The following is a 9,969-nucleotide window of genomic DNA, read 5'->3' as shown; positions in this document are numbered from 1 at the left end:
AAGAACCTCTTGGGAGTAGAGATGTTCAACAGTGGTGGAGGACTACAACAAAAGGTAGTGGACTCTTCTCCTTTGGAGGTCTTTAAACAGAAGAGGACATCTCTCTAGAGTGAGTTCATCCAGCAAAGTTGGACTAGCTGGCCCTTGTGATCTCTTCCAGCTCCATGACTCTTTTTTCCATCTCTCACCTGATAGCCCTTCAGATATTTCAAGATGGCTCTCATATCACTCTTGTCTTCTCCAGATAAATCATGCCCAAACCCCTCAACCTTTTCTCTCAGGACTTGATCTTTTGTTAAAATTTCCCACCCTCTAATGGAGAGTTCCACCTTGTTCATATCCTTCTTAAACTTCTTAAACTGTTGCATCCAGAATTAAATTTTTAATTGATGCCCAAAACATACTACAGAAATAATCCAGTCTGGGACTACTTGAACTGGCTCGATGCTAGGGAATTCTGAGAACTGTAGTTTTCTGAGACATGTAGGCTTGTCTGTCAGAGAGCTCTAGTGCCACAATAAACTATCATTCCCCAGATTCCCAAGCACTGAGCCAGGGCAGTTAAATGGTTTCAAACTGAATTATTTCTGCAGTGTATTTTAGACCATAGAATAATAAATGGGAAGCTTTACACATGTGAATCAGCTCTTAGGAGTAGCAGAAACTGTGTGAATTCATCTGTGGGAGGCTCTCCGATGCAGATTGCGGTCTAATCTCTGAGATTTTAAAATGTACCTGTAGGCGATCAAGAAGAATTTCTTTCAGAACATTTCATCTTGGTAAATAAGGTGTAAAGTGTTAACATTGGATTTTTAAAAATTATTATTTGTGGATTTATTTATTTTTTAAAAAAAATTAAACACACCTAAAAGCAAACTTTCCCAAGGTAAGATTTATCATTCAGACTACCTTTTGTACCGAATTGTAACCCGAATTAAAAGTGGGGAAGTTCCCATTGGCACTGGTTTAAACACATCAGAATTAGGGTCTTGCACACTCAATCCAGGACAAATCCCCCTTAGAGCAGTTTTTCCGAAAATGGATTATTTCCAGTGTCTTTTAGGAAAATCCATTTCTTCTCCGCTGCCGGCAAATGTGAACTTGGCCCCAGTCATAATCGGGTCAAGTTCAGGGGAGGGATTTAGGTCAGAGGGAGGGCAGTGGGCAGAACGCCTCCCCTCTCACACCAGTCACTTTGCAAGTGGCATTTTTTAAAAATTATTTTGTGTGTGTGTGTGACAGAATATGCGAATGCTTTGTGTTCCCTTTTAAATTTGGCAAACTGATAAAACGTGTGAATGCTTTTGCTACATGTGTCTGTAAGGAGAGATGGCATTCTGGGGTGGCAATCAGAGTGAAAGCAAAGGAAGAGGATGCAGAGATGGCATTCTGGGGTGGCAAGCAGAGGGAAAGCAAAGAAAGAGGACGCAGAGATGGCATTCTGGGGTGGCAGTCGGAGGGCAAGTAAAGGAAGAGGATACAGAGATTGCATTCTGAGGTGAGGTATTATTATTATTCTTATTGTGACAGATTATGTGCATGCTTTGGGATGGAAGGGAAGGGAAGAGGATGGCATCCGGGGGGCAGGAGGCAAGGGCTTCGGAGGTGGCATTGGGTTTGAAGGGAAGGGAAGGGCAGAGGTTCCAATGAGGAGGAAATGCTGGGCTGGAAGCGAAGGGGAAGCTAAAGGCTGGCATTCAGAAGGAAGGCTGTGGAAACCCATGACTTTGGGGGAGTCCCACTCTCTCAGCCTCAGGGGAAAGCAATGGCAAATCTCCTCGGACCAATCTTGCCAAGAAAACCCCAGGATGGGGTTGTTTTAGGGTTGCCATAATCTGTAATGACCCGAATACACACAACACACACACACCTGGAGGTTTTTAAATTTGACAAGTTGACAGAATATGTGCACACTGCCGCCAGGTTTTTTTTTTAAAGGAGGGGGAGAAGCACCCATTCAATTGGCCAATGGTTGTAGGATATGTCACGTTTGACGAAAGCGGAAGTGAATTTGATTGACAACAAAGGAGGGTCCATTTTAAAGCGGTACTGCAAATGTGAACTTCAGAGGGGCAAATTGCCTCAATCAACGTAAAGGGTAGTCAGAACCTCTACCTGAGGAGATTCAGTATGGGGACAACTAGATCTGCCCAGTTCTATCCAGTGTAAATGGGCTAGTGAGAATGGGGCCTGGGTCTCCTTCAGATCCAAAGGGTTTACTTCCAATAAAAGCTGCTGTTCTACATTGGTAGAAATGAGAACAGAATACTTTCTTGGTCCTGAGACTGGGCTGTCAAGATGCATTTAGGATGTTAGAAGAATGGATATGTGTTCATTATGTAATGAAAGCACTTATTTGTTCCTCATCCTATCCACCAGTCTCTCTAAGGAAGAAGGAGGAAGCTACAGCTCTCCAGATGTTTCAAGGCTTCACTCAGCATACCTAAAGAGGAGTGATTCTGGAAGCTGAAATCTCAAAACGTCTGGAGGGACATAGCTTTGTGTGTACTTTCAAGTCACAATTTCTGGAGATCCTAATTCTGGGGCTGAGAGAGTGTGACTTGCCCAAGGTCACCCAATAGCTGCTCACCCTGCATTTGGGAAAAGAATAAAGGCTGGGCAAAAGCCTCTTGCCAAGTCCCACTGAAATGGCTGGAAACCGCCTTTCTTTTTGACCCTCCCTTCACTGGCATTTTTAAAGCCAACACATGATACTGAAATTGGATTACTTGGGGCTGTTTTTTATAAAAAATTTATAAAATTTATAAAAAGCTGAGACCCCTTTACAGAACTAAATATTTATTAAGGATATTCTATTTTAATCTTCAGATCATATACATCTTTTGCCATTTCTCAATACGCATTAAATATGTCTTAGGGTCAGTTTGAAAGCAAGCGAAATATGAAGAGGCTCATAAGAATTTCAGAGGAGGAGGAGGAAATGAAGGGACAATTTAGCAATAAATCCCATTTATCAAGGGGGTTATTTGTAAGCAAAAATTTTATAGTGGATCCACAGAAGCCTGAGAATTTTAATGTAAAGTGCCTTTTAGGTTGGACTGTGCTAATTTTATTCGCTAATCACTCATTGCTTTTGCAGTTATAGTTGATTGTTCTGATAGTACTATCTTTTTCAGTTGATTAAACTTAATTTCCTTTTCAAAACCATTGTTTGAATCCATCTTCATCACTAAAAAACCCAACAGCTGAACAACCAGGCATACATTCATTTGAAATGCAAGATGTTTTATTGTTTAAGTATAGTACAGACGAGTAAGTGATCATCTATGAATTAATATTATATTCATGAGGATAGGTTTATTATAGGCTGCTCGCGCTTGTTTTCCTAGGATGTGGGAAAGAGAGGATCAACTGAAAATGTAAAACATATTGCATCAGCTTTATGTTTCCATCAAGATTATTGAGTGGATTTGATAATTCCATAAACTGTATTAAAAACAGCAACCACATTTGTACTGTAGTCCAAAGCGACTGGCTGAGGCTGCACTGTTAGGAAGCGGAAAGCGGGTTTTTCTAAAGCCACGGCCAGTGGCGCACTCATTAAGTAAGCACTGTGCGGTGTCGTGCAGAGGCCGTGCAGCGCTTATGTAACGATGGCAGCACCCATGTATACAGGGTGCTGCCATTGTTACGCCCTCGTCACGTACTAGGGTTGCAGGGCATGTGGGCGCTCCGCCCCCAGGCAATGAAGAAGGTGTTACAAAAGGCCCGTATGTACCGGGCCTAAGATTCATTGAAACTTCCTTGGCATTTACTCCTAAGTAAATGTGCACAGGATTGTAGGATGGTACCCAAAACACACTGAAGAAATAATCCAATTTGAGACTACTTTAACTGCTCTAGCTAAGTGCTAGAGAATTTTGGGAACTGTAGTTTGCATTGGCGCCAGCGCTCTCTGATAGAGATAGCTATATGGCTCAGTTCCTAGAATTCCCTAGCATTGAGTCAGGGCAGTTAAAGTGGACTCAGACTGGATTATCTCTGCAGTGTGTTGTTCTAGACCTATGTGTATTTGCCTTTCACCTGACAATTTATGAGAGAACCCCATAAATTCCATAAGGCTTTCTTAGCAGGATGACCAGATGTCAGAACCACAGAGGAGGACAAGACACTGCAAAATGTAGGGCATTCAAGAAAAATGTGGGACATTCCAAAATAAAAGCTAAAAATATACATATAAATTAATTTAATATTGTTTATTTACGGCTATATTGCAGCTGTATTTTATTATGCACTCAATCATATTTTTCTGATGTTAAAATCATCCCTCCATATCCCTGGTTTTTGCCCCTTCCAGTCTTCCCAGGCTTTTTCTTCCTCTCCTCCTCCTCCTCTTCATTTGATTTCCTGATATAGAGAAAACTGCAACTCCCGCTGTCTCCCATAATGATACTTCCCCCCTTCCTGCACATGGGGCCAAAACAGACGGCAGAAATAATCCAGTTTGAGAACATTTTTAACTGCCCTGAGAATTGTAGTTCTGTGAGACATTGAGCCTTCTCTGTTAGAGAGCTCTGATACCACAATAAACTACCATTCCCAGGATTTCCCTAGCTCTGAGCCAAGGCAGTTAAAATAGTCTCAAACTGGATTATTTCTGCAGTGTGTTTTGGATCCTGTTCTTGCCCTAATGATACCCAGCCAATTTGTTCTTAGCACATGCTACTTTCTGCTAGAGCTCCCCATATGAATTTGGTGTTTTATTTTGCTTTTTTTAATGAGACTCCTGATCCAGTTACAGCCTATAATAAATCTTGATTTGGAGTTGCTTAGTGGAAACAAGCCCTTTACAACAGTGGTGGCGGCAGTGGTAATAAAAGGGTTGAGCTACTTCTTGCTTGCCTGCTGAGGCACCCAATGACACAAGGACAGGTTTTATGGCAGAGGAGCCCTGAAGAGATATGTGGGCAGTCTCTTTGGTTAAGGAAAGGATTTTTTTTTTAAATGATCCACACCAGGTGTCAAGCATCCTCAAAATGGAATTCCTCCTGGACAAAAGGTCAAAGGTTGAAGAACATGTCTTGGAAATGGAAGATGTCTGGTCACTCGGTTTATTAGCCAAGGAATACTCAGAGGTCAATTTGCCAGTTCCTTCCTCTGAAGTAAAACTTACAGCCCCAGGTATTCATTGGTGGTCTCCCATCCAAGTACTAACCAGGACTAATCCTGTTTAGCTTTCATCTGGTAACCTAAAGTCTGCAAAAAAAGCCTTATGGAATTCATGGGATTCTCTCATAAGTTGAAAGGTGACTTAAAGTCAAATACACATACATGCTCAGTACTTTAATTCCCCAAATTCTTCATTATTGGCCATGCTGGCTGGAACTTCTAGGAACTTCTAGAAGAAGCTTCTAGGAACTGAAGCCCCAAACGTCTGGAAGGCCAAATGCTGAGATCCTCTTATTAACAAGATGAACATGTCTGATCAGAAACACTTGCATTTGGTTTACTCTACCACTATGAGACCTGGATCTAGATTTCAAACAGAATATTTAGGCCCTTTTGTCTGGCGCCTATCCCAAGACTTTATGGGAAGATTATGTCATTTGGTTCAGCCAGGGTTACTCAAATTTGCCCCTATGGTACCAAAAAGGATTAACTTGAGGCTGACAACTCCCTGCGTTTTTCTGGTTTCTGTCTAGTTGTCAAGAGCTGCAACATGCATCTTGCCTGCCGTGGATTTAGTGCAAATATAGGCTTGTAAGATGTAAACAGGATTAATGTGTACGGGTATAAAGAAAAAATGTGATGGGATATGCAGTGGGGTGTTTGTTGTTTGGTCATTGATCTTGTTTCTTTCTGCTGAAATAACAAAGAGAAGAACGTTATGCCTGGATCAAGACTACTCAGGGGTCAATTCCCTGGAAAACCAAGCAGAAGAAATAAGGAAGGGGTGGTATGGGAACCAAGAGGAACGAGGTGGTTTTACTTTTGTGACAAATGAGAAAATAGCCTCCCAATGATGCTTACTGTTTCGTTTTCACAAAAAATATGTCTGGTGCAGACAGTTACTGAATAAAGGTTTTCTGTTTTACCACTAAAGCCTGTTATTTCTGGAGCTACTGGACTTGACACATGCACTCTTTCTCTCTCTTCATGGAGGAGGACATGCTGGAGCATGTCTACCTACCATTTTTATTTTTCTACAATAGTTAAGTGAGGCTCAGGCTGTTCTATCTAAAGAATGGATTTCTTTAATCAATATACCTCATTCTGAGGAGTCGAAAACATATTTTCTGCCTCCACTTGGTTCTTCCAAACTCACTTTCTTAAGGTGGGCACTTCAGCTCTTGCTAGAGAAAAGCGTCTAAGAAGGCCTTTCGTTCCAATAAGAATCTGCATCTAGCCCACTGAACAGGTATGCGTATCCATGTATGTATAAAAGTTTCACCCTGCTTTTCTCCCCTATGCAACCCAAAGCAGTGTGTGTGTGTGTGTGTGTGTGTGTGTGTGTAAAGCCAACATATGTCTTTCAAACATCAGTATGATATGTATTTTGTTTGGTTTGCAGTTTAATCTTGAGCATATTCAAGAGGAGGTTTCCTTTCAATCATAACATTTTGAAGAGAATGTAAAGCTGCAATGCTGTGGCTTCTATTGGGAGCCCACATGGTATAGTGATTTGAGTGTTGGACTCTAGAGAGCAAGGTTCAAATCCTTGCTCAGCCATGGAAACCTTCTGAGTGATCTTGGGTGAGTCACACTCTTTCAGCCTCAGAGGAAGACAAAGTCAAACCTGTCACTGAACAAATCTTGCCAAGAAAACCCCATGAAGGGGTGCAAATTCTACAGCAGTCTATAAATAGATGATGATGATGATGATGATGATGATGATGATGATGATGATGATGATGATAGAGACTGCTCTCTGAACATTTATGCCAAAGTTTCCTCACTCCTACCTTGCTTCATGACTGTTTGGTCATTCTTAGGTCCAGTCCACACTGCAAAAATATCCAGTTTGATGCCACTTTAACTGCCCTGGCTCAGTGCTAGGGAATCCTGGGAACTGTAGTTTTCTGTAGCACCAGAACACTCTGATACAAGGTTAAATGTCTCATAAAGCTACAATTCTCAGTATTCCCTAGCATTGAGCCAGGGCAGTTAAAGTGGTGTCAAACTGGATTGTTCCTGCAGTGTGGAGACAAATTATTGTTCCTAAATTAATGTTATGTAGCAATAGTTCAGAGGACACATCCACAGCACAGTGTTAAAGGGGTCTGACAGTCTTTCTTTCTTCTCCGGGTATCCTAGGAGAGACTAAGGGCCTTCTCTGCTGTGGCACCCCTTGGAGGCACAATTAGTGAAATGTACTCCCCTTGGAGGCATGATTAATGTCAACACTGGCTTCACTACAGCCCCAACTTAAAGCAGGGCTTTTCATTAAAGACTTCGGGGTCCTACCAATTCAAACCCAATCTGGACCCATATATGGTTTTAAACTATTTTAAATTATTTTTAAATTGTAAATGGTTTAATATGTTGTTTTCATTATTTTTTTACTCTTTTACTCTTTTAATTGTTTAACTTGTTTTTATTGTGAGCTGCCCTGAAATCTTATGATCCAGGAGGAAATATAAATACAGTATTTTAAATAATCAAAAAAATAATTAAAATTTCTGAATGACAATTCAATATACTCAATTCAATAGATTCTTCATGGGAGTGGTGGTGGTGGGATAACAAGAGACTGAGGTCAAAAACACACTGCAGAAATAATCCAGTTTGAGACTGCTTTAATGCTCAATGCTAGGAAATTCTGGGAACTGTATTTTTGTGAGATACAGAGGCAGTACAGACCGGTACTTTGTGCCGGACTGACTGCGTACTAGGGCTGAATTAGGACAGAGCATTCACATGCTCTGAGCCCTAGTTTCTCAGCCGTACCGCCATCATGGCATGGACCTGTCCATACCACATGCGCCATGATGATGTCTGTGGCACACACACCCCAAACAGTGTTGGCTGGAAGGGGTATCATCATGGCACACAAGTACACCTACTGTATGATGGCCCTTCCTGGAAGCTTCTCAGAGCAGCTTCTTTTAGGGAGCAGGTCAGTGCCACAGCACTGCCTGTGGATGATGGAAATCAGTTGCCATCAACACCTGGAGGGCCAGGTCTAAAGAGAGCGGAAGTCTGCTAACCTCCAGATGTGTTGAACTCCAGCTTCCATCAACTCCAGCCAGAACAAAACATGAAAAGGGATCATGGGAAATATATTCCAACAATACCTGGAAATTGCCATGTTTTCAAGTAGTGGTATACTATTCCTCTTCACCATAATGTGTATGAATTTAATTCTGACTACGACTTCTGGGAAATGTGGTTCCATGGTTTCGCTATCAGTTGTCTGTTGGCCACTGTTGCTGCATCTGTGCATGATCTCTTCTTGGATTCTGGAGAGAAGCAACTGGCATCAGTCAGAACACCATTTCTGATAAGAGTGAAGACTATGCTTCTCAAAACCTGCCATTCAACATTTTAAATTCTGCTATTCAAAATTAAAACTCATAAAAGTGAGACAGCCAAACGGTGGCTAAAAACGAAACCCTTCATCTCTTCCACGGTAGGCTGGATTTCTTGATTTTATTATAAAATAGAAGCAGATTTTTTTCAAAGACCGTATTCACATAATATATAAACAATACACAAAATTCCAGATTGGGGAGGGACTTGCTGGCGCTTGGTAATTTTCCTTGGGTTTCAATGAGCAGCAACGGCTTATGATATATAGATACATAGATAGAGATAGATAGAGATATAAGGACTACTCTTGGCCCTGTATGGTTTGGGTGGATATCATGAGTTTCCGCTGTTCAGACTTGGGGCCTAAGAATGCAATCCGGAAACCACTTAATCCCAGATCATTAAGCATATTGCTGGGGCGGGGACATGGCCCCATAGACTTCGCAAGTATTATGAATAATAATGAGTGATATAGGTTATCTCAATGTTAAATGTGCAAAACGCTGTATAGTCTTTATCCTCACAAACAGCCCTGTGAGGTAGTTCTCCTTTGTTATCATTTTACAGATGAGGGAACTGAGACTGAAGCGAGCCCACAAAGTCCATGGCCTCAACCCAGATGTCCCAGTTTCACCTGCCAGTGCTTAAGCCTCTGTTGACTCCATCCATTGAGGGCAAGCTCTATCTTAAGTGACTTATGGATCTCAGGTTTGTTTGTTTGGCATCCCTGCTTAAGAATAGCAACAATAACAAAAAGTTTAAAAGATGAAGGCAACATAAATACTCCCTCCCTTCCCCTCTTGTCTTTCTTCTTTTTCTTTTGTATAGCAAAGAAGAATGATGACACTAGGAGCATGTCTGATGCCAGCAGCTCTTTACAAGCTGGCTGCTACTACAGCAGTTGAATTGTAGCTTGTATTGTGTAAAGGACATTTATCACAGTTGTTTTTGGGAGATGAAAAGTGACTATTCTCTTTCCTCTTCTGTTTTTTGCTTCTCCCATCATGTAACACTTTGTTCTTGTTTTTCTACCATTCACAATCTACATGAAGTCTCATTACCATCAATGAAGTTGATCTGTGTTATTTAAAAAAAAACACTTTCAGATTGCAAATTAAAGCAGTCTGTCCTTCTGATCAATAATTTCAGCTAGCTGCTATTCCTAAGTAAAAAATTCATAGTTGTAAACAGGATTGGGTGGATTTACCAACTTTGCCAGCAGACTCTACATCTGATCTTAGAAAAGTGGCCTTTTGGATTATTTCTCCCAGAATCCCCAGCAGAAATAACTGACTGGGGTAATCTGGGCACTGTAGTCCAGAAAAGGTAACAGTTCCAAGCTATGTATCCTGCTATAGCTTTTCATAGTCTTTCCAAAATTGATGCTGTCCAGAGGACCTATCAGGTCCATCAACCCCACCTTACTGTCTGCTAGATGAGGATCATGCATATTGTCGTCCCACACCTGAGGCAAAATGA

The sequence above is a fragment of the Sceloporus occidentalis genome, unplaced genomic scaffold, assembly GCF_023333645.1.
Source record: "Sceloporus occidentalis isolate IW3139 unplaced genomic scaffold, rSceOcc1.0.p SCAF_6, whole genome shotgun sequence".
NCBI lineage: Eukaryota > Metazoa > Chordata > Lepidosauria > Squamata > Phrynosomatidae > Sceloporus > Sceloporus occidentalis.
The sequence above is the reverse complement of the archived record's forward strand: the minus strand, read 5'-3'. Positions refer to the sequence as shown.